We start from the raw sequence: 25,996 nt of genomic DNA, 5'->3' as shown, positions 1-25,996 counted from the left end.
GAGCAACTTCCTGAGGTTCTCTCCAAACTTCCTGTCTGAGAAGTCAGAGGTTATCTGCAAACCCCGCCCCTCTCAACCCACACAGGCCCATGCAGCTGTTTCCTCTGATGGTTATGGATCAGATTGAAGCACACACATACGCACACATGTGCCGGGATTTCGGGAAGGCTGCACAAAACATAAATGCCCCTGAAAGAATAGTAAAGTTTCTGAAAACGTGCTGCTTCCTTTCTTGCTGGGAGGATGCTTCTCTGTGTCTGATGTGCTTCCTAACTTCCCTTTTTGTACATCAATGCAATTTTATGTCTGTTTAGAAGGGGTGTGGTCGAGGTCTCAGTTCTAGGAAAGCAACCATTCTCCAAGAGTGTGTGTCTGTGTGTGTGTGTGTGTGTGTGTGTTTTTGAACATCTGCTCCTCATTGGCTTTGTTTTCCCTCCTCTACAAGGCCCACCCTTGCACTGGGTGCTGGACTCCAAGCTCTTCTGCTGTTTGTCTGCAAAAAAGAGAGCAAGACACAGACAGTGAGGATGATTAATTTTGAGCAGCCATTTTCAGCAAAGTGTGAGTGTTTTAATCTCATTATTAGGGGATGAGCATCAGTTAATTTTTACAAGCTCCAGTCCTCTGTTCCCACCTTTTCCTCTTCTTCCCACTTTGTTTTTCGTTTTCTCTTCTCTTCTTCCCTCTCAGTTTTGGCCCATGGCCTTGCTCGCTCCATCCACCTCCCTCCAGGCAGCAGATGTTGGATCTGACTCCAGATGTTTTGTGTTTATCGCTCTCCAGTCACATCTTTAACAAACTCTGATACAGTAAACATTTACAGAGGCGTCTCCTCTCCTCTGCTGCCACGAGAACAGGCACGAGAGGAGAAAAGCTGACATTATACAGCGGGTGAGATAGATAAAGGTCATGAGAGAAAAGAGTATGAAAGAGAGAAATCCAGTGCCACCTACACATTCGCATGCCTGTTGCCGATAGCGACAGCTGCCCTTGTTCTTTATAAGACGAAGAGACGTGCACAATGCACTGGTGCACGTGGACACTCAGATGCAAATAAACTCAGGTATGCACACACCTCAGAGTTTCTGCACTGGTTGGACTGCACCTTCCCAACTGACAGTGCTGCCTCAACAACAAAGAGATTATTCTGTCTCTCGTGTGCAGACAGACTCCAGTACAGAAAGGAAGTCTCAGATCTGCTTTTACACTCACTCCAGAAATCACTCAGTCTTGAAAAGCATTGCTTACATAGCTGCATTTTAACCAGCCTGTCTTCAGGCTCCTCTCTCTCCACTGACCTCTTTGTTGTTTCATATCTGTGTCATCTGCAGAACAGAGCCTGTTGGAGGGGGGGGGGGGTTATTGATTTGTATTTTACATTTGACTGAGACATAATATTCTGTCGCTGCTGCTCTCGCACACAGCCACCAAGGGAAGCATCAGCTATTAATATTGAGCAACTCAGCAGTGAGATACCAATAACAAGACCATAAATAATTCTTTCTGCAGTTCACCTGGCTTGTCCTGGCTTGGTGGTTTGACAGAACAGGCAGTGAGACAAGAGTACATGCCAGCCCATGCATGCCTTCACACCTTTGTACAAACATTTATATTTGTAGTAGATCCTGTAGATCTCTAAACAACCTACATGTTAATGATCCATCTGTACACTCTATATTCAGCATTAATTAGTCTCATTCAGTTTTTTGGTGCTTTTACTTTTACTAAATTTCATTATCAAAGAATTAAATACAGATTGAAGTCATGCTAGCAGCGTGGCTTTATGGATGGCAATGCCAGGCGGATAGTCAGTCCACCACATTGGTCCAGACTGAAATATCTCAACATCAATTGGATGGATTGCTGTGAAATTCTCCACAGACACTTGTGGTCCCCAAAGGATGGACTGGCTTTGGTGATCTCCTAACATTTCTGATAATGCATACAGCAGGTCAAAGTTTTTACATATCCAGTGGAATATCACAACATTCCCTGAGGATGATCCCATTTGACTTTGGTGATCCCTTATTTTTTCATCTAGCATCATCCTCAGGAAAAATATTTGTCTGTCACTGTATTAATGAGCAAATACCTGCAAAACTAGAAAGACACACAAACGCTGGCTCCTTGCTAACCTCCATACTGCCAGCCACTCATAGTAGGAAGTGGGTTTATCATCACATTTGCAAAGCAAAATAGCCACACAGCCCCCCCCCAAATCTGATGTAAAAAGTTGTTGTGGGAGGGGGTTTCCAAAGCTAGCATAACTTTAAGTTCTACTATAGTTGCGCCTTTACTTTTTATGTAACGCAAATGTACAAAGCACCAGAAAAATTGTCAGTTTAAGTTTTCTTGGTTATCATCACACACACACACACACACACACACACACACACACACACACACACACACACACACACACACACAGGTCAGAGGAGAACAGGCAGACAGGGCTACAGCAGCTGAGTGACAATGCTGAACCTCGGGTTGCTGAACTTGCCCAGACTCTGGCACAGAGGTGTGACCCTCAGTATGATGACATGGCACCCTGATGCCAACTGGGGGGTCTCCCTCCCTTTCTTCCTCTCCTCTCCTCTCTCCTCTCCTCTCTCTCTCTCTCTCTGTTTAATATCTGGCTGACCGATGGACTCCTGTAGGTCTGATTTTATTACATCCACAGACTTTCTGGACTTGTACACAACTCACTCAACACTCACTCCCTCCTCCTACATTCGCTGCCTTCCTCCTCCTGGCTGGGCCATCAACCTCTCTACTGTATCTTACCTCTTTCACTCCCTGTAGTTTCTACTCCTCTCATTGCTCTCGGCTCTCCTCCCCCTCCCTCTGTCACTTATCAAGGTGATGACATCCATCTCATGACAAGGCGGACGGGCTGCTCTGTGTGATGTCCAGGTGCTTAATCCTTCACTTATATCCAGTTAGCCCCTGTTAGCCCCTCTGACACGTCGGGCTGGGGACATGGAGCCAGGGAGTGAGGCCATCAGACAGACAGCTGCTGCTCTAGGGTGACAATCCAACCTCCCCCTACCCACCCTCTACCCCGCCACCCACATGTACACACACTTCCTTGAACCTTTCAGATACATGAGGATCTTTCATTGACTCCCGCACCTTTAACCCTAATCCTGCCTCTCAGTGTTTTGAATGCTTGATCTTATTCCTTCAACCTTATACTTGCTGTAAAAACACATACACAGTGTATGCAGAATAAATATATGCATTTAGGTGCAGCACACACACACACACACACACACACACACACAGTAATTTTAGTGCAGACAGAGGGCTAAGAGAGACTGTGATAATTTGGCAGACAGGACAATGGAAGACATAAAGGCTTAGCCACTGGTGGTGTTGCATGTACTGCAGTTCAATATTTTTTTCCTTAAATTAATCTTTATTTGCCCAATTCAGCTTCACACAGAGACACAGCCAGGACAGTAGCATCACGTTTAGTCTGTAGATGAACCCACAATAAAAACAATTTGTAAGACACAGACAGTGGGAATGTTTTCCTCTCTGTGCCAGCAGTTGTACTTGGCTCCTTTGCCCAAAATTTACAGCGCAGTTCTGGTTGAGCCTTTTTTTTTTATGCTGAATGACTGGAAACAGTAAGTGATGACTTTCCTCCTCACATTTTTACAACAGTGGTTCAGGCTTAATGCATATTGGAAGAAATGCACCCAGCATGGTGAAGTGTGTGTTTATGGCTGATACAGGACTGTGTGTCTGCAGGCATGGATGGAGAAGAAGAGGACGCACACACACTCTACACACTGAGACACACTTATTCATTGCACTTAGTGGGTTCTGAGAAGAAGCATTGCTCCCCATAAAGTACTGAGTCATGAGTATGGTCCAGAATTCAATCATCGTTTTCCCTCCGGTCTCTGAGCTGGATTCCCATCAGACACACACACATACACTCACTCACACGCACGGTAACTTCTCCCATCACAACATCACTGTTCTCCAACGCTGTTTAGTGGCCAATGAATTTACGCGCCTGCTAACCGATGCTCTTCTTTACCACTCACATAAAGCACAAGGGCCGAGTGCAGAAGGGATAAGTGTGTGTGAGTTTTTGTGTGTGTGTGTGTGTGTGTGTGCGCCCTTGGGTATATCAGTAATGAAATAAAAAGGCTGATTTCATGGTAATTGCTTACAGTACAAGTTCCATCCCATAAACTGGATATCTTCCATTTATCTTATTGTTTTAAATGGCCGGGGTGGAAAGAGATAGAGGGACAAAATCTAGAGATTACACAGAAAGGAGTAAAGATAGATTTAGTGTAGGAGGAAGAAGAGTGGTTGAGAGATAAATTATGAAAGAGAAAGCTGGGTCATGTCAGGTAATGAGAAAGTTACAGAACGTTTAGTCACCTGCATGTTATCAAATTAATTACCTGAAACCAGATTATGGTATAATTCTGATTTGCTCCACAATCAAGGCAAAATGCTTAGAATGACCTTCAGGTATGATTTACAAGGAATGATTTAAGTCTGGCTTGAGCTGATAAGGTTTGTTGGGTTTCAAAGTGGGAGGAGAAAAAGAGAAGCGAGAGGCAATGTTTGATAGGATATGTGGGTTTTGTGTGATTCAGATCAGGGGAGGAAGAAGGGTGAGATGGGATGATGAGGGGCAGGGCGAGATGCAGAGATGGTGGAGTGAAGGGAGGGGAAATCCCTCAGGGAGGTTCATCTGTCCACAAATGTAATGAAAAGATAGTCATCCATGTACCCGCCTAATGTAGTGTATTGATGAACAGCTAACAGCCTCCCTCCCTCCTGCTCTCTCTAATCACTTGTGTTTGCAGCAAGGTTACAGGCTTTGTTGAGGTCTCGCTGCCTGAAGGCAAACCAAAGCCTTTCAACTCTGTGGCTTGTGGACCACCCTACCCCACACTGGTATGCACTCTATCCCCGGCTCTGTAGCAGAGGTCAGGGGTCAGGAGCTGGCAGGTGATTGGATGTTATTGTGGTAAGGGAATACTGGGCCGCTAAGTGCTGCAAAAACACCAACTGTCTCTGATATTACTGCCCACAGGCCTTTAGCCTGTGTGTGTGTGTGTGTGTGTGTGTGTGTGTGTGTGTGTGTGCAGAGGTCAGGAAGAAACTAAGACCAGATTTTTGTCTTGAACTAGACCTTCTGAACACAGACACCCACCTGGAAATTAACAGGATCCATGTGTCTGTCTGAACATAATTGTGTGTGTGAGTCTGTGTGTGTGTGTGTGTGTGTGTGTGTGTGTGTGTGTGTGTGTGTGTGTGTGTGTGTGTGTGTGTGCGTGCGCATGAGAGTCTTTAAAAGCCACATTGCTCGTTACAGTATTTTAAAATATCTTCAGATCATATCTTCCCATAAAATAAGTCAGAGTTAGAGTCTTAAACAGACGGACAGTAACAGTTGGACACACACACACACACACACACACACACAGATAGTTTAGGTGCTGGAGAAGTTAAGTCAGGGGAATGCAGACAGACTCTCCAGTAATGTTTCTGATGACCTGACTGTGGCCACCACATAAACCAGCATGGCTGACTGAGCGATGTATCAGAGGAGAGACAGAAGGAGCAGAGTGGTAGAAGGAAGTTTTTAAAAACAAACTAGAAAGCCCTGCATTTTCCAAAGAAAATCAGCTGCCTGTGCTTTCTGTCTGAGTAATGTTTGCTAGCATATACTTCAGAGTGCTAGGTAACATTATGCTACACAGTTGGTAATACATTGCTTTGTGGTTGCTAAGATGCTACTGGGAGGTTACTTCGTCTTCAAAAAAACGAGGCTAAATGCTGTTTAGTTGTTGCAAGTTGGTTACTAAATGGTTGTAAAGTTTTACTAGGTACTTGCTGGATATACATTAGGCAGTTTGAAGTAGTTTTCAGGTTGGTGCTGTATGGTTTTCTTGGTATTTGCTATAGTATAGTATAGTGATAGTGATTAAGTCTGAAGAATGCTTTCAGCTTGAGATAAAACTGATTTCTAAGAACGTAGGAACAATATGAAAAGGCTGATGCAAACTAATAGAAGTTAGATACAATCTTAGGAGGAAGGAGCAGGACACACGTTTGTGTGTGTGTGTGTGTGCATTGTAAACACACACAATGAATGGAAGAGTACATACGCCCATGCCTTTCTTGTCTCTAAAACCGATCAGCTTTTGAGGCATTGAGGTTTGTTTGAGTATGTGTCAACGTGTACGTTAGGGCGGCAGTTCTTGGATGACACGTGATCTGACATTTGTAGAGCATCTATGTAGGTTTTGTAGATGTGACTCAGAGTTTGGTAGACAGATTGATGAGACACACACACACACGTACACAGTATTTTCGGCTGAAGGTTGTGGACGGAGAGGATTCGCTGGTAATTATGGGTCTATTCTCATCACTCTTCATCTGAAGGCTAAAGTGCTCTCTTGGCGCTCCCCTCTCCACTTTAGTTTGATTGAAAAGACTCTCAAGTAGACAGTTTCCAACATGGTTTAGCTGAAAAGCATACACGGACACACTTGTACATGTGAGCAAGCAAGTGCACCAAACACACATGCAAACACACACCACAGCTGCTGCATAATATTTTTAATGAGCACACAATGCTCTCTTGGCAGTACCTCAGCTCTCCAAAGTTCAAGCACCCAATAGTTGATATCCTGAGTTAGTGCCAGACTGACTCACTGCTCTTTCCCTCTCACACACTCACACATATACACCCATACACACCCATACACAGCCCCAAAGCTTTGATTGTTCAGTGCCCTTGCCAAATGTTTCACTGCAATGGGGAGCTGACTGCAGCCCTTTCTCATGTAAGCCCACTCTTTCTCTCACCTCTTCTCCACTTCTCTGCCTCAAGCCTCACGTGCAATAAATAATCACAAAGTGAAGCCCAATAATTAGCTGGCATAAGTGTGAGAGGGCTCTCGAGATGAAGATATGCCCACAGGAATGAGGTGATATAGAGGGAAGGAGTGGAGAATAAAAGGATAGACAGAGGGGAGTAAAAGCTTAAAGGGTGATGGAGTCGTGCAGACACGGCAGCCGTCGCAGCAGCCAAACAAACCCGGTAACCCCTCTCCTCGCCTCACTGCTTCCCTTCTCTGATGTTCTCCTCTTTTGGCAGCAACAAGCCATCTCCATCCGAGCACGGCCCTTCCCCTCGTCTCCGAGCCTCACCTAGCATACCGAATGATGGTTCAGTCCAGCAGAGCAGAGTGAGCCAGCCCCGCCCAACCGCTCACCCAACCCTGCAGGAGGCAAAGCGTGGAACCTCTGCTGCTCTTATGAAGCACTGGAAAACTTTTATAGCTCCATAATATTCAAACCTCTCCCCTCAGCCCCCACAACCCCCGTTTTTTTCCCTCCTCTTATGAAGCAGTCACATTCTTTCTGCATGTGCCCCAGCTGTTCCCGACTTTACTGTAGCACTGCCATTGTCATCTTATTCTTATTTCCCCTCTATCTCTTTCCCTTTCTTTCTGCTTTCTCTTTCTCCATCTTCACCCCTCACGCCCACTCCACCACAACCTCCACCGCGCGCTGACTCCCCGTCTCGCTGGCTTGCTGTAACAGAATCAGGGGCTTAGAGAGCAGTCAGCGCAGAGATCCTCCACAATGCAAAGCAGATGTGTGACACACATACACACACACACACACACACACACAACACACACACGTGGAAGAGCAGCCTGGAGCATTTTGGGCCAGAGGGTGGAGAGAGAAGTAAGCAGAAACAGCTCTGTTGCTAGGATACAGCCAAAATAAAACAGACTCAGGGAACTGCAGCTCTCTAGCTGAAACAGGCGGTTTGTTTCACACACACACCACTAACTGTCAAGGCTGGAAAACAATGTTTTGAGAGAGTCCTGAGAAAGTGGACTGTAGACTTTCAGAGACGTAGTTCAGTCAGATTTCTGACCCTCGTGTTTCACAATCTTTTCCAGTTTGATCACAATCAAGTAAAGAGATGCTTGTTGTCGTTGTTGGCTTTGGTGATCTGTTGCCGATTGTGTTTCAGTTAAGGATGAGTGCATGTAAACTGTGTGCACATTCATATATATATATATATATATATGTGTGTGTGTGTGTGTGTGCGTGTGTGTGTTGACAGGGTTTAGAGAGGTGAGGAGTTCAGGCTTGCTGGTACATGCAGGTGTGTGTGTGTTGTGTTCAACAAAGCAAATCTCTTACTGATAGAACTGTTTTCCAGGGTACTTCAGAGCCAAAGGTCTGCTGTCGTCCTGATGGAGTGAGAGAGCAGTGCATGTGTGTGCGTGCGTGTGTGTGTGTGTGTGTGTGTGCGCGGGTGCGCACGTGTGTGTGTTTGTGTGCACATTTATGAGAGAGAAAGAGAGAGTTGGTGGCTGTCCATCCAATTCACTCTGTGTTTTGTCATCCTCCTCTCTCTATCTGTCTGTCTCTTTGGTATTTTGACCTCTTTGGCTTCAGCTGTGTCACTTTCATGGCTGTTAAATATGTTCCTTTACTACTCCTTTGATAATTGTGCGTCTGAACCCTCCTCAGACAGAAAGTCTGCAGGAATGTTTATTTCACTGTTCTCCAGAACAGGTGCTATCTTCTTGGAAATCTCATGGTGGCTGTAAGTAGTCACACACACACACACACACACACACACACACACACACACACATACACGCACACACACACACAGACACACACACACACACACACACACACACACACATACACACACACACAAAGCCAAGGGGGATTCCTGGGACTAATGTTTAACAGCAAGATTTTGGACTGCACCATCCATTTTAGCTCTTTCTGCAGACACTGTGGTTTACTCTAGATAGCTGGGCCAAGCCTCAGAGATAAGACGGCCTGTGGGAAAGATGAAAGCATTCTCTTTGGAGCTGACCACTCTTTCTGTTTCTTTTTCACGTTCCTTCTCTCTATAGGTGTGTGAATCTGTTTGTGAGAGAGTGAGATTGTGTGGTCTGAACACCTTGACAGCTTGTGACAAAGACTTTAATAAATCCTGCTGTTGCAGCTATAAAGTTGTGTATGTGGGGACCAAAGTGTTTGCATTACACTCATCACGTATGTCAAATGTACAGGACTTTAACTCTTATTAGATCCTTCCAAATATGTGACATTTTAGAGATTAAATACATAAACCATCATACCTGATGAAAACCTGTGTACATAGTAGCTTAAACTGAAACATTTCCAGCCTGACGTGGTGTCAGCTTTAAATTGTGCAGCTGGAAATCATCATGTTTTCCGTATTTGCTCACATGCTGTGCATTTCCACTGACTTATAGGGGTCATGGAGGAGGTTTTGAGATGCTGTTGGATATTCCTGAATCTGTCAGTCTTCACAGCTCGTTGTGTTGAAAATGAATATTTCACTTTAAAAGCAAAGAGAAAAGAGCTTTTTCAAAGAGTGTGTTAGATAATTATCTCTCTGTTTATCTGCAAATGTTTATGATTGGAGATAAATGTTTCGGTGGAAGTGTGGTAGTAAAACCAACCAACCAACATGCACACACACACGCATACACACACAAATGCACAAGTCCATGTGCGTGCACACTTATCTACGCCCATACGCAAACAGACCTACCATGGTGAGTGCTGTGAGTAACCGTAGATTACAGAGCTGTCAAACTGGCTGCTGGAAGGAGGCAATTAGATCAGGGGATGTCTTGCTAATGGGCTGCCTGACCCCAGACACACACACACACACACACACACACACACACACACGTACACATAGGCAGAAACTGAATTTCTCCATTACCGGCCTGAACCTTGCCCCAAACAAAAGCAGAGCACTGTCAAATATAATGCTGCCTTTAGGCTCCGAGGACTACAAACACTGAGACCAGGAGGGCGACGATATGCAGAGGCATGCACCGCACTAAGCCCTGACACACAGGTATGAATAAGATTCCACTGGTATACAGCACTGTTTCCCATGATCTCCAAACTATTAATAAACACTGTGTGTGTGTGTGTGTGTGTGTGTGTGTGTGTGTGCCCAAAGCTGTGTTGGTCTGTAAGATTATGCAGTATATGGGTGTGTGTGTGTGTGTGTGTGTGTGTGTGTGAACAAGTGGGTGTGTTCCCGTGCACACGTTTCAGGCAGACAGAGGATTCATTGTGATACAGTTGTGTCCCTCAAGGCGCTGGAATCTGGCACATTGTCTTTGTCGGAAACTCAAACCATTTACAACTCTCGACTTGTTTTGATCCTTTCAGAAAATTCCATTTCCTGCGGTCGTTTGGGGAGTGACTGTAGAGAAGCCTCTGGAAGGAAAAGCCTCATTATGGCTTCAGTGTGAGTTGGAAGACTTGACTTGAAGGTCAGTGCCAGTCTCGCCACTGTAGTTTCCCTATGTGAGAATGAATTATGGGTGAAAAGGTGGCTGATAAGAGGGAAAAACCCGGTGGACTCTTGGTTGTGGATGCAACCTGTTGACAGGGATGCATCAGTAGGATTCTAGTCTGTTTAATCACTGGGCTGACTTGGTTAATAATAATATATTTATTAGTTCGGTTACTATTTTTTTCCGCAAAATCAAAATGTCAGTCGTGTAAAAGAATAAATCATAAACCACCTGTTTAAGGGTTTTCCTGATCCTTCCATGTGCAGTTCTTTTCCAATTCTTGTCTAATCCCTGGACTCGCCCCGCTGGTCAGTCCAGCGTCAGTTTTCCACAGCCATGCATGAAGAATCGAGGAGCTGGTCCCATCCAAAAAACACTCACATCACCTATAGGGATGAGACTGAAAGCAGTGCCTCATCACGCATCAGTGTATCTCTACAAAAGCCTTCAGTTGTCAGCAATTTCCAGTGTGCCTGTGCGTCTGCAATCATGTCTCTGTTTGTAGGTTTGTATGTGTGTTTTTGAACGTGATGTAATGTCTGTAGGAGCCACTCTGCTCACTGCCAGAGCTCCACTGCTCCAGAAATACAAGTGGTATGACCTCAGCTGATGCAAATTTCATGGACAGTGTGAATCAAGGAACTGGAGCATAGTAATGAAAAGAGGAACAGCATGTGCGAGAGAGGAACTGAGGGAAGGAGAAAGAGAAGAGCCTGGAGGTACATATATCACACATGTGTTTGTGCCTGTTTGAATATGACCGCACTCCTCATGTACAAGGTGAGATCATGAAAGAGGTGGTTTTCCCAGTTTGCTGAGAAAGAACTTGACTTGCCTGCACAGACCTCAACCCCATCCAGCACCTTCAGGATGAACTGTTGTAAAATTCCCACAACACATATCAAAATAGATTATTTGACGAGAGTAAAAATAGCAGCAATCACCGCACACTGCACAGAGCATGTGAGCATGTGAGCATCCTGTATTTAACTATGTTCTGGGACACCACACAGAAGTAATGTATCACTTTCTCCAGCAGACTCCTGAAACATGTTCAAAATCATACTTATATGCAATTCTCATAAAATTGTAAAACATCACGAAGTATCAAAATGATATCACAATGTTGGGTGTGTTTTCAGAGCGTCTGAAGAGGGCCCAGGGTCTCCAGGACCCCAAACACAACATCAGGGTTAAAGTTGCTGTGGAGAAATGGCAGCAGATCCCTTTTTTTCTTGCACCACCCCCCCAGTATGGTGGCGAGAGGGATCCTCTGAGGGTCGCCTGCTCTGTTCAGCTCAGAAATGGTTTTTCTGGCTTATTTCTGTGCAATGCTTATGAATGAGTGTTACACATGTGTGCGTGCAGAAGTGTACACTGGATTTGTGGCAGAAAGAGAAAGAGGGAGAGACACACACATGGAGAAGGGGGGGGGGGGGGGGGGGGGGGTTATTTGTGTGTGACAGAGGGTAGCCTGTATCTGTAGCGTGTGACACAGTGCTCTCTCTGCAGCAGCCAGGCCACAGTTTAGGGACTTGTGCCAAGGGAGAGAATAGCTTGTCTGTTTCCTGCCTCTTACTGAACTCTGATTGACAGCAGGGTTCCTTTGTGTGTGTGTGTGTGTGTGTGTGTGTGTTGCTGTCTGTGTGTATACGTGTGTCAGACTGACAGACTGACAGAAACACGCCTGCACACATTGCGTGAAGGAGGATGTAAAGAAGTTGCCATCTCCGCAGAGAAAAGACCCCACCCACCCACCCCCACTCCTGTCAAATTGTCACTTATTTAACAGTGTGTTTATCTGCTCTTTCTGTTCCCAGTATCACTTCACACACATACAGAAACACACATCAACACATGCACACAATTCACACATATACTCGCAGACCAGTCAACCTCCATTAAAATAAACAATTTCACCACAGAACATATTGCGGTTTATTTGTTCAGAGTGTCAAATGGCGCACGTGAACACACATGTACATGCCTGCACAAACACACATCCTGGTCTCAGCTGTCATGTTACTGGAGTGTCAGGTTGTGAAGAGCAGAAGTAGCTGCCTCACCTCTGACCTCTCTGTGCTCCCTTGGGGTCCTGAGGACTGCAGACGCACAACATGCGTATCTGAGATTTCAGCATTCAGACAGAGGACGGCAGAGATCGATGTAGGAAGGGTTAGAGTGTGTTTGTGGAGGTCAGAGCATCTGCACAGGAGATAAAGAGCAGACACAGATTTAAAAAACAGATGTTTGTGTGCAGGAACAAAGTACAGGGTAAAGGATGTGGCTGAGGAATAGCAGAAGTTACAATGGGTAAGATAGGAGTCTGTTTAATACATCATTAGAGCTGCAGAGGACAGTCTGTGCACCCTTTTAGAGTGGCTCAGATGATTGAATCTTTTTTAGGGGAAGCATATAAGAAGAAATCCAGTTACTGAAAATGATCTATTATTGATGCACAGGTTGATTCAGAGCTTGGGGTGTAAAGGTTACTTGTTACACATCAGAAAACTGATACAAGACTCAGAGATTCAGGTATATTCATATAGAACCACAGATTTGACCTAAATTTCGCATGAAATTGACACATGTGATGCCCGCGCACAACGCTTACTGAAAACCTTTAAACTGCATCAGGAGTCTTTTTTTAAATGCACAGCAGCATCCGAAAATATACTGTTGGCACAACAGATTCTGCTACTAAATTAAGAGAGTGACATGTGCACTGACAGCGAAGTTAAAGAGAGCACCAGTCAACTCAAGAAATGCTAACGTTAGCATTTAACACTAATTCAAAAAGCACACTGGGCCCAACTCCTCCTGACTGAAAAGCAAAACGGCTACTGAAGGAATGTGCTGTTTTATTATATACAGGGATATGCAGCCATACAGCTTTTCTGATTGGTGTTTGAAACTTAATTTACTTTACTTTAGTCACATTTTTATTAATAAATTAAAAATATAAAATCCTAATCCCAGTTGAATCAAATCAAATCAAATCGTCTAATACAGAGCAATGCAAAAATGAAAATCAAACATACCTTTTTTCTTTGATTTATTCTTGGAATACTTAAGTTGTCGCTTAATATACAGACAAATAAATGAGTATTGTTTATGTATAGCAGTCGACTGACTGATTATCAGTGGTTTTCTGTGGTGCTTGTAGGGGTTTGATAATTGATGAATTAGTTTGAATTTTGGTAATATCAGCACAGATATGCAAAGTATATTTATTTTGAACAAACACACCCTTACGCCCATTTCCATGACTTTATACCATACCTGTGTTGAAGTATAATGCTGCTAAGTTGCTAAATTTGCTTAATGTGAGTAGGGGGCTGTTTGAAATAGACAAGTCTGGAGGATGATTGAATACAAGTATTGTATGTGGATGAGATACATCACAAAAACACTGTCACAACTGTCACTGATATGGTTTTATTTTATAATTGTGTTTTTTTTAATTTTTTTATAAGACAAGACTTGACCAAAAAGACATGTATGACAGTGGTAAAACAAAATCAAAACAGGGCGTGAAGCGGGCACATATTTGGCGGAGCTGTCGTCAAGGTGTGGTTTATGTGTTTTTATTAACAAGGGAGGCTGAAGGAGAGAGGAGAGAAGATGTGGAGTGAGGAGACATGAACTATAAACAGCAGGAATTGGACACATCATCGAGGCCAGCTGATAGTCCCCGACTCCCCCGCCACCAACCCACTCAGCAGCCCTGCCCATTCTCTGCAGTGAGGCCCCAGACTCACTGAAGGACTAAACAGGAATCCCCCATAGCCCCACGGCAGACTGACTGACTCTGCATGGTCCAAATCACACACACACACACACACACACACACACACACACACACACAAACACCCTCAGGGGCTGCAATACACACATGTATTCACACACAGGCTTACAGACAGTACAGAAATAGCCCCAGTCTGGGGTATTACCATACACTCTATCTGCCCAAAAACACCTCATCCACTTATATCACACTGCAGCGGTATATGGCTTTACCATATGCAGTCAGTTATCATGAGAAATGAGCACTCTTTGCTTTTCCTTCTGATATGTATACAGTATGTCCCTCAGTCAGGTTTACTTCGCTATTTTCAACTTCCACTTTGCTTTTATCTAATTAGTCTCATCGACCATCTTCTTTCTTTTCCTTTCCTTTTTCTTTCTCCCCCTTCCCTCCTCCCTTTCTGTTTTAATTTCTCTTTCACTCTGTCTCACAGACACCGACAATCAGATCCATACTGTAATGCACACTACGGTTCCTGAAAGCATTTTTTTCTCACTGTTTATTCAGTTTACATTCTGCCAGCCCCCCCCCCCCCCCCCCCCCCACCACCACCACCACATCTCACAATGACATTGTGTGATGCACAGAGACAGAAAGTGCAGAGGAAAGGAAAGGTCAGGAGTTCCTCAGCCTCTAGTTCCTGACATTGCATCACCTCCCACAGCAGAGCCGATCTGCTCTGGTTCCCCTCAGTGTTTAGTGAAGCACCTCACTGGCAAGGAGGGGCTTTCTTCCACCCTTTCCCCTCAACATTTGCATGGCACCCACTGCTAGGGTTTTCCCTCAAACACAGAGTACCGACTGACACACAAGCACTCTACTGGCACATTTTCTTCTTCAGGAATTAAAACTTCATCAAATTGAAGATGATGAGAAGATGCTTAAACTCTAAATAACTGAGACCTCCCAGAACTCTCTTTGTTGAGCCCTGCAGGGTTTAAACTAAACTCTTAAAAACTTTTCCTACTGTATCTCTATTCTATTTAGTTTTGATTTAATTAGATAATTACTGTAAGCCTTAGGGCTTGTTGAATTTGAATATCTACTGACTCTAAACCGAATGTCAGTTTCACTCCATTTGGCATCTCATGATAAGTCATGTCGTGCCCACGGAACAAGCTGAAACGACCTCGCCCAGAGGATGATTCAGTGATTTTGATCAGTACACATTTACTCAAGCATTAAAGAGTTGTGTTCAGTTGATAATGGATAGTGTGTTTACTAAAAGACTCGATTTCGTCATCAGAGGTAGGTATAGCAGATAAAGACAAGCTTTAGGATACCAAGGAAATTCTGGGAACAGTTTGGGAAATTCGCTTACTTGCTTTTGTCAAGTATATCAAATTGGTAAATGGCAAATTGTTGTTTTCACACTTAAGTTTTGTGCAGATTAAACAAACGGTTGGTGAGTAGTGAGCTTTAGAGGCGATGGTAGGTAGATTTTGTTGACTTTGGGCAGAGCCAGGCTAACTGTTTCCAGTCTTTATGCTAAGCTAAGCTAACCCTCTCGCAGCTGTAGCTTCATATTCACCATATACCTATCGTTTAACTCTCTCCATAAGAAAGCGAATAAGCCTGTTTCCCACAATGTCGAACTATTCCCTGGTCCTGTCCAGATAATAACAACTTAGTGGTGTTTGACTGTTATTTCCACTTCAGGCAGACATTCAGTTCGGCGTGAGGCTGTGGGCAGATTTGCTTCGTCATGATGGCTGCTCGGGACACACAATCCCCTCCGCAGCAAGCTGCCTGCTGGTGTCTGTATCAGGTCAAGCTCGCCGTCAAGAATGCCGTCTATTTCCAGTTGACCTGCCGTGACAGCTAGTTATAAACCCGCGTTATGTGATTAGGGCTGCCAGAGTGGAGGATGAGGAGGACGAGGAAGATGAGTGTGGGGTTTCCTGGGAAGCTCTCACCCAGACATCTGCTGCCATCACTCTGTCACCCTCCCACCACCTCACTCCCACTCTGCCACCACGCTGTCCATGTGCGATTTTGCCCTCTTTCTGTCTCGGTGTCTCAGAGATGGCTCTTTGTGGCGAGCAGCAGTGCTCCACTGAATAATTCACAGTGCCAGCGGGGACAGACAGTGGATTAAGTCGCCGTAGAGGAGGAGGAGGAGGTGGTAGAGGGGTGAAGAGCGGGGGGGGGGGGGGGGGGGGGGGGGGTGGGGGGGGTTAGTCCATTAGACATGAGGAGCTGAAGGGAAATTCATTGACAAGTCAGCGGGATGCGGAGGAGTGTTAAATCAGTAGGGTGTCAGCGAGGAAAGAAGGGGTACTGTCAGAACTGAAAGAAAAAGGGAGGAGAAAGCGAGAGAGTGGGTGAGCAGACACCACATCACATGACCATCGGGAGATCCCTGAGCAGAGCTGGTCACCTGACCTACTGGAAATGCACCCATGCTGCCTGAGAATGATTCCCAGAAGTTATGTGTGTTTGTGTGTGTGTGTGTGAAACCTTGCCTCCTGTCCTTGTCCTTGATACAGATTATAGCAGCAGGAATATGTGTGACACTAATACATCACAGGTGTTTAACTTTTACATTCAAAAATTAAAGTTTGACATTAAATTAAAAAAAAAAATAAAAAAAAAAATCACCATGTTATTTAAAACACATCCAGACAACCATGACAGTCCTCGAGTTCGATGTCCTTCAGGTGTGTGTCTGTGTTGAAGTGTTGGCAGCAGAGATGAAACGAGGCTTTTGGTGAAACAAAGCTGTGTGTTTAAAGTCAGTGGTGCAGTGAGTGTTGAGTTTGTGTGATCACAGCTAAACTAGGGTAATTCTACCTCTCCTTCTCCTTCTTCTTCTGCCACTGCTGGACTTTTGGCCCAGCTGCTTCACGCCCACTCAGTAACACACAAATGCACAATTTCAAAACAGCCAGAAGATCATTTACATACAGTTCAGAAAGTCAGGGGGATTCGATCAGATGTCTTTCCTAGAAAAATGATTTCTAATTAATTCAAAATCTCATGAGATGAGCTCTGAGCTAAAGCTTATTGTTTTAACTGATGACACTAGTTCCTCTTGGAGGATATATATTACTCTTGAGGCTGAGGCCACTGTGGTCAGTGACTAACCATCCAGTGGCTGTGTGTGGGTGTGGGATCAAGAGAGTTCGATCAGTCAAGTTTCAAGTGTGTTTGTGGTGTTTTGTGGTCGAACACTTTTTACTCTGCCGGTCTATTGTTGTTCTTATTCTTACATTTTAATAAAAACCCCCTGAAAGTCCAAAGATGGTAGATTCATAGTGAGATTGGGAAATCAGCATTGAGCAAAAGATGAGACTGTGAGTGTTTAGAAACATATGGTGAAGCGGTGCTGTATATGCACTGTGGTTTTGATAGAGACGATAATAAGTTTTGAAATCTTTGTGTTTATATTTATATAGCTTATAAAGCTAAGGTGTGAAAGTACAAGAGAGACGAACAACACTGTAACATGCAACTCACACATTGTGCAGCAGCAGTTTACAGACACAACATATTTTTGTATCAGACCTTATCTCTGACTATCCCTCTGTTTCATGTGAATTTTAACGGTGAGTAAGACATTAGTAATAGAGGTTTGAAGGTTACAAGGCCGTGAACTTAATTTCTGTCTTATGGGAAGTTACACGAGTCCTGCTCATACCCAGTTGACACACTTCATGCCAAGGCTGGTCCAGCAGCATTCAAAGCCCCCCTTGCATTCTGGGAGTGTGACTAAACAAACACATTGCAACCATAACTGCACAGTTCGTTGATGGACTTTATGGACCTTCTCTGAGCGCAGCGCTTTCAGGCTTTGTGGAGTGGGATGAAAAATGCACTCGGCATGAAAAGACGTTAAATACTTTCCGTGCGCGCACGTTGGCTCGTGTTCCCTGGAGGATGTCTGCACGTTACTTTATACATCCCCGGTGGGACTCTTGTGTTTGCTTTAGTTCCGGGTGGGTTGCGCTCTGGGTTTGTGGGTCGGTGTTTTCAGGCCAGTAGCTCCAGTAACAGGACTGGGCAAATCTGATGTGTTTTTAAAAGGAAACTCTGTCGCTGCTGTTACTCTCAGAATGAGGATTATGAAAAAGTATCCCCTGGTTCTAGGTAAGTGTAGGTGAGGTAAATATTCTTTGAGGTTTACTGAAATACACGTAATCAGTGTTGGTTTCAGAGCGCCCACTCTTGTTTCAGAGCATCAATAATGAAGAGTAACTCCACCGATGCAGACCTCTGAAAACACTGGCCTGCTGTGAACAAATGTGGGCCATGATGACTATAATAAAAAACAGATCAGCTCTGTTGCATCCATAATCAATCAGGCAGACATCTGGCAGTGATTCATTTTATTAAACTGCAGTGTGTTTCAGTTTTAGACCTGCTCCCCTCCATCTCCATCTCCATCTCCGTCCCCTTCTCCATCTCACTTCATCTCTCTCCCTCTAACATAACTGAAGTGCTGCTCCTCTCCTATGTAACCCAATGCTCGTCCCACAGCACTAAAGTGTCATTTGGGCCGCAGCTTAAGTACTCTGTGCTCTGCGCCGTGCTCTAACTCCTGCAGATCAACAGAAGCCTAGATTAGACAAATGAATTATTCAGTTTATTGCTTTGAATGCAGTTTGTGGTAAAAGACTGTTATAAATCCTCTAAGACTTCTGACCCTGTTCATTTTAATGCTACGACCTGAGGATCGTGCTGTGACCAACATGGTTTTAAGCATGTGCCAGTGCAGAGTATTAAGCTGATTATTCTGTCTTCTTTTTCTTTCTATTCTTTGCCCGTCCCCCCCCCCCTCTCTCTCTCTCTCTCTCTCTCCCTTTTAAGGTGAAGTTTTAGGAGCCAGTGAGGTGACGACTCTTAAATATTCCCTCCAGGACTCAAGGACATGTGAGCACACCAAGAAGTGTACAGCGAGATTTATGTGTGTATGGGTGTGTGTGTGTGTGAATATATGCGTGTTTTATGTTGTATAAAAATGCTGGAAAATAGCATTAAGTTTGGCAGCAAATTATCTCAAGGCCACATATGAAGATTTTCAGCTCTTCCCTCTGATCCACCTATATGATAATGGATGTCAGCACATTAAAGTGAATCAGTAGAAGCTGTTATTAGCCATCATTCATCAATTATTGATCTTTTACTTGAAGCTCAAGGCAGCTGATGTTTAGCAAGGATGATATTAAAGCGATGGGTCGATGTTGCTCAAGTGAAGAAGCATGTTAAAACGATAATGTTTTTTTTTTTCCCTGTGTGTGTGTACCGGTTGTTTTCAGCCTGTCTTTCTGTCGGTCTGCCTGTGCTGATGTATCTGTTGGGGGTGAGATTAACCTGATGATCTCATACTGTGGGTGATGCAGTGTTACGACAGGTGAGTCATCAGGCGATGCTGTGGGCCTCTTACTGGAATAAAGACACGCTCAGATCATCTCCCCTGCTGCTTTTATCTACTGCTTTTCTTATTGCTGCATCATCTCTCCAACCCCCCTCCCTCTGCCTCCACCTCATCGCACAGTCTGGTCTCATTTTCCTCCTTCACCTTCTCTCTCTCTCATCACTCTCCTCCCCTGAGCTCTCTTCTCTTTTCAGTCCACTTCTTGTGGAAGTAGTTGCTTTTCTCCTCCTCCTCCTGCTCTCCTTCCTCATCACGGTCCCTTTATGTCAACCTTTCCAGACAGTGGCTGTTTTGTTTTATCCTTAGTTTGATCCAGTTTCGTATGAATTCAATAAAAAAAAGAAATTCAAGTAATGGCACAGTGACACACTAACATACACATTAGATGACCTTTGATTAAAACAAAAACTCGCAATCACATGCATTCAGAAGTTTCAATTTGCACAGATAAGAAAGTAATTTTAAACACATTAGAGGAGTAGTTTCATTTTGAGAAATGCACTTATTTGCTGTCTTGCTGAGAATTAGATGAAGAGAACGAAAAAACTCTCATGTCTTCATCTTAAATGAAGCAGGAGCTAGTAGTCTGTTAGCTTAGCTTAGCATGATGACTGAAAACAAGGAGAAACATGGCAGTTCTTTATTTTCTAGGGAGTTGTGCTGGACTATTTTTGGACTTTTTCATGGCCACCAGTTTAACCTCTGTGTTTCTCAAACTATTCATTTAACACCAAATATAAAATGACACGTGAATAAATGAAACTCATCAATAGCTGCCTCCTCTATCATCAATTCATTTCTCCTTTCTTTGTCCTCTGCATCTTTTCCTCCAGCTTCTCTATGTCACTCTGCTTCTATTTGCATTTCTACTGCTGCCTGTATTTTATCCCCTCCATCACACAGCAGTAAACATGAGAGCCACAGAGACCGCTGGTTTGTTTTTTTAATTAGGTAAATGGACTTGGGTCTGCTGGACCAGACAGAGAAATTACTCCCCGGACTCCAGCACTGTCATAACGATTTCTTAAATTAATGAGGTCCAACTAAATGTTATTAAAATCTGGCTGTGCAGCGGATTATGTTTATGTTTACCCACTGCTTTTTGTTTTTGGGTTTCTTACGTCTGCTTTCGGCCTCTGACAAGGTGAAGGCTCCACAGCTTCCAAAGAGCAGAGTCGACAGATGCTCATGCCAAAGGGGGAATTCACCTCAGTCCTCAGCCTTACCTGGTCCTGACAGGCTGCAATCTGACTCTCCTACACCCACAGAAGGTGAGGCCTGGCTGGGTTCAGTGGGGGGAGTGGTGGCACTGCCCATCTTTCCAGGGAGGATCTGCTCAGACGCAACAACAAATATGCGCTGAGAAAGAGGGTTATTTTCTGTTGTAATTATCGGAGATAATTGTGTCAGATAATTATATCTATTAGCCACGTTGCGTCTTTTCAGGCACTCCAATGTCAATATTGTTTCAATCTCAGTCCTGAGAGCGCTGTAGCCCCATGGGAAAATACTGTGGATCAGGTAAAGAGGAGTGGTGAAGGGGTCATGATGTAAATATTTTGAATAGATTTTATCTATCCCTGTAAAGCTCTAACAATAATAATAATTAAAAGAAAATACAATAATATTAATTTTATAGTTGTCTCGAGGTATCATCAAGGATCAAGGTTATTTTCTAAGAACACTAAGAAAGAAAAGAACATGAAAATTTTAATCAGTGTTGCATGTATAAAAGTAAAAGTCATCATATACTTGAATTATAAACCAGTCAATGGATTTTATTGTAATCTGAAAAATCAAATCTGTTTTTTCTTATTACCAAAGACGTTCTGTTTCCCAACATGCCCTGTTTCCTTGTCGAACATGAGCGTTTGTGACTTTTGACTGACTGTTTCGCTCACAGAGGGCTTTTGTGTGATGCAGGTGTTGAGGTATATGAGGCTGCGCTAAGGAGAGTTTTATTCCTATGGGCCCCCTGAGGCCCCGAGGCCTGGTCCAAGAGAAAGACCAGAAGCTGTTTCAACTTCCTCTACTGTTGTTTTGTATGGAACACAACTTCAAACACTGTACGTCAGAGCACACAGCCGAGTACGGCTACACACACACACACACACACACACACGTACATACTACATGTACATGTGTCTGTTTGATTTTCTTGGAGAAGTTTACTCACAAAACTGAATACTTTTCTTTCTTTACTTACAAAACTAAAGACGATATTCATTTTCACAGGTCGTGGGGAAAAGAGATGGTTTGGGCTGAGTTTGTTAAACTGGCTGCAAATGAAACTGTTTTATATGACTGTCATATAGTTCTGTAGTGAAGTGTGAAAATAGATACTAGGCCTGTGTGTGTTGTTGTGTTAGCAGTGTCTCATCTCCCAAAAAAATCAAGGTCCTTTACTACTCTTGATACTAACAGTAGTTATAGCACGATATTAATATACCATATTAAGTTTGAAAAAACTACTTCAGTAAATATATATATATACACAGAAGTATCATAAAAGTGAAAAAAAGTAAAGTGAGAGTTTTATTATTATGATGTATTATTAGATCATAATGTGTAAGCAACATTTTAATGTATGTGATTGAAGTGGTTCAGTGGTTGCTGCTTCGACATATAAATGTGTGTCCTAGTAACTAGCAACTAAAGGTGTAGTAAAGTTAAAAGAAAAACATGCAAGTAAAAAAAAAAGTGTGAGTAAGTCATAACCGTACTCAAGTACAGCTCTTAAGTGAATAGTCTTTGTGTAGTTATATTTCATTTTGAAGATACGACAACTTTAGAATGTAATCATTAGACAACAAAATCCCTAAAGAATAATTTGCACTATATATAATAAAAGTCCAGCTTACAGTGATGATATACAACACAGTGTGTAATATTAGACCACAGCAGTAAATGGAGTCCAGTCAACAGGTAGAGCAGCAGAGCAGCGAGCTCCCAGAATGGATTGTATTAGCGTCTCTAAAGCCCCTGGAGCCACAACACTGACCTTTCCTGTTATGGAAATGTACTGCTGGCTGTTCTAGGCCCACAGCCACACACTGCTTGTTTGAATGGCCACACAGGCCCCCTTCTGCTGCCTGCCTCTTTCCTGAAGACTGCTTTTACTGTTTGTGCTGCTATGTGAATGCACGTTTGTGGAGCATTGTTCAGCAGAATGGGCACAATGTGTTCTCTTTTTATGTTATTCCCTGTCTTTATTTTAGCAACCTTCTACTCTACTGTGTGGTACAATTGCACGGAAATTTATTCTGAGTTCCTCATAATACTTGATGAATAACGTCTGCTTCTATCTGTGTGTGTGTTGGATGTAAACCAGTTGGTTTGTGATTCCAGACCAAAGAAATACAAGAGTGTGGAGCGTTCATTTGTTGCCTCACCGTTAATTTCAAGCTGCTTGCCATCACAGAGCCTCCCTCTCTCCTGCCCGTCACTGTGATTAGGGGCTAAACTGGGGCAAATGAAGTGACATGTTTTGCTTTGCAATGAAAACAGAGCTGTGTTAATACTTGCATGTGGGGTTGTGTGAGCTCTGGAGCGGGGGCTCACGCTGCACACTGGGTCAGCTGTGACGCAGCGCTGCGCTCTGTCCGCCATCATCTGGACTTTCCATGTGTGATGTGATTAGAAAGCAATTTGCTCCTTGACAATCTGACCCAAGAAAAACACATGCTTTATTAAAACAAAACAAATTACCCCACTTAGCCCAAAAGACACCGAAGTGAACGGTTTAGCGGCCTGAATACATCACATGGATGGATTATTATAAACAAATACAGGTTTTAGGAGTAAATCAGAGCACCACGAACATGATCCTTATTGTGATGTATGGCGGCACTTCACTAAAATCTCCAGTATTTTTGTTTGAACCACGATCTGGGCTGAAAGGCTTAACAGCACAGAGCTGAACATGGCCTCAGATTAACACAAGAGTTGTAACTGCAGAGCAAGTTTCCACTTTAGATTCATTTTTTGTGTCTCAGAACTTTAGTACAAGAGCGCTTCTCATTTAGGGATATTCATCTCATTTTGAAATGTTTAGCACTGAACTCAAATATCTCAGGCTTATGTTCTGAGTTTTTCCAAAGCTAATCCTGTAGTAGGCAAAGCTTTCTGGTAATATAATATCATGGCTGTATATTTCACATTAGAAATGAAAAAGTTTGTGCCCAAGGCAATTACACTGTGTTCAGATCCATAAAAAACAAGCAACCTTGTAAAATAAATATCTCTGGATTGATGTGGCCGTAGTGTTGGAGAAATTGGAAGATGTACAGCACTTTTTCCAGCATGTTCTGTATAAATGTGAGATTTTAAAGACAACATTTTTGGCTAGAGAGGTTTGGCCACAAGAAAAGAACCCCCCCCCACCACCCAAAAAAATCAAGGGGATTATTCAGTGTGACGTAAACAAAGATCAGTCCTTCAGTGCTAGTAAAAATAGATTTAACACGTTTGCCAGAAAGAATTTGTATCAAATTTGACTTGAAATATCCTAGAAATGCCATGTGGCTTAGCTCTGCTTAGTCGTGTGACGTGTCCTATTGTGAAGGCGTTTGTCCTCCTGCAAACCCTCAGAGAGCAGTAATCGCCTTGTCCGTGTTTAGGGGACCTTAGCGTAGCATAGCGTGCCACAGCATTAGAGCAGTCAGCCGTAAGCTCGGATTGTTTATGATTTGTCAGAGAAACTAAGCACGGCATCATAATTGCTAATCTGTTGGGATGCCCTTTTCAGTTTTGGCATTTTGTACAGTTTTGGAAACTGCTCATGCACAATGAGGCCTTTTCATATGATTGTTACAGCAGTTAAGCTCAGCTGAATGTGTGTCCTGCTCAGAAATGTCTTTGCAGTTTCCCTTGTGGGCTTCAACAGAAATCTGTGTTTTCTTTTTTTTTAGGGTTGCAATTTCCAGTTTACATCTTTTCCCAGGTGTTAACAGATGAGTCCTAATATGACCTGAGGTCCTTCAGGCATGACCGAGGCCCTCGGTAGAAACCAAAGACCCAACAGCGTTATCTCCCCTTTCCACACTGCTTCTCTCTGGGTTACCCCCCGTATCTTGATTTCTTGTCAAAGCCAGTAAGCTCAGGAAGAAGGAACAGCAGGGCCGTCAGCTCTATATACAGTATTTTCTTGTTCCTCAGTGTTTGAGAGTAACAGCTTTTCACTTCCATATGCAAAAGCAGAGCCATTCTTCTCTTTTTGTTTATGCTTGAGTGGACATTTGCTTTCTGTCTGGCTCCTCTCAGAGTTGAAGTTTCTCCTCCATTCACTCTCTCTTCCTCAAAGCTGCTGTTACTTTATTCAGCTCGCTGTCCCTGTGTGTCTCTGTCTGAATGTGCTGTGTTTGGCTGTGTTTTTTTTTTTTTCGGTGTGAGCAGACTGTGTTCACTGCATAGGAAGCAATGGGAGAATGGACCACGGAGAAAATGTTTGGTTTGACTCCCGGCTAATATTGTTCCAGCACTCGCTCACTTTCTTTGCCTAACTTGACAAATAAATCAGAGCCACTGTTGCCATATGTGTCTAATATGTTAAAATTAGGTTTTACATATTTTCTACAATCTACAGGAAAAGTACATGTAAAGTTTTTTGTTATTATTATCATGATTATTATTTTATTATTATTTATTTATTTATTAATAAGCAAATTGTCAGCACTCCAGATTTCTATCTTTCAGAGCCAGATGCACATTGCGGTGTTGTTTACTTCCTGTTTTCTATGAGCTCATGAAAGCCTGCTCTCTGATTCCGCTCTGCTGTTGCAGACTGCACATGTCAGATCTCTACCGTCTTCCTGCCGTTCTTCTATTTTTTTGTGATTTGGCGTTTCGCTTAAATCTGGACAGAGCAAAAGTAGCTTCATGCTAAAGATGAGGCAAAGCTGCCTGTAAGTGATCTGATCCAAAACTACAACCAAATAAGTGCAAACTGTAAGTTCTGTCTCCCCACTTTTAAATGACTGAGTCAACCAAATATAGTACATATCTGCTGCCAACGGTCACATCTTAATGTCTGTGAAGAATATCAGTGTTTCACACAATTTGTTTATGAGTTGAATTTAGCAGCAGCACAGGGTTATTGAAAAATGACCCGTGGCGTCCCGCAGAGACACGCTGGCCATGTGAACTAGATATTCAAGTGTTTCAGGCAGATGATATAGGCAGAACCACTCCCTCCCCAGTTCCCCAGTATTTATTACCTCCACAGTGACAGCTCTGGGCCAACGGTAAGCAGGGATTTGTCTCTCGAAGAGTTGGCTTACTTATGCCAAGAACACAAAAGTCTAAATCTGCTCTTTCATCGCTTCTCTGTGCGCTTCTCACCATCACAGACAGACAGACAAGATTCCAGCAGTGGTGCCAGCCTCAATAACGAGTGTGTGTGTTTGTGTGTGTGTAAAACGGTTGTGTGCACTCACA

The 25,996-nt window shown here is 43.5% G+C and overlaps 1 long non-coding RNA gene across 1 annotated transcript; it reads left to right on the top strand.

The window, feature by feature from the left end:
- Positions 1-19,022: 19,022 nt before the first annotated feature.
- LOC139626402 (uncharacterized) lies at positions 19,023-25,155 on the top strand. The gene is made up of 3 exons (XR_011692247.1): positions 19,023-19,537; positions 20,706-20,832; positions 21,485-25,155. It is a non-coding gene; the product is annotated as an uncharacterized lncRNA (long non-coding RNA).
- The last annotated feature ends 841 nt before the right edge of the window (positions 25,156-25,996 follow it).

The sequence above is a fragment of the Trachinotus anak genome, unplaced genomic scaffold (assembly GCF_046630095.1).
Source record: "Trachinotus anak isolate AG129_WGS33_773 ecotype Australia unplaced genomic scaffold, CSIRO_AGI_Tana_v1 ptg000010l, whole genome shotgun sequence".
Taxonomy (NCBI): Eukaryota; Metazoa; Chordata; class Actinopteri; order Carangiformes; family Carangidae; genus Trachinotus; species Trachinotus anak.
The sequence above is the reverse complement of the archived record's forward strand: the minus strand, read 5'-3'. Positions and strand labels throughout refer to the sequence as shown.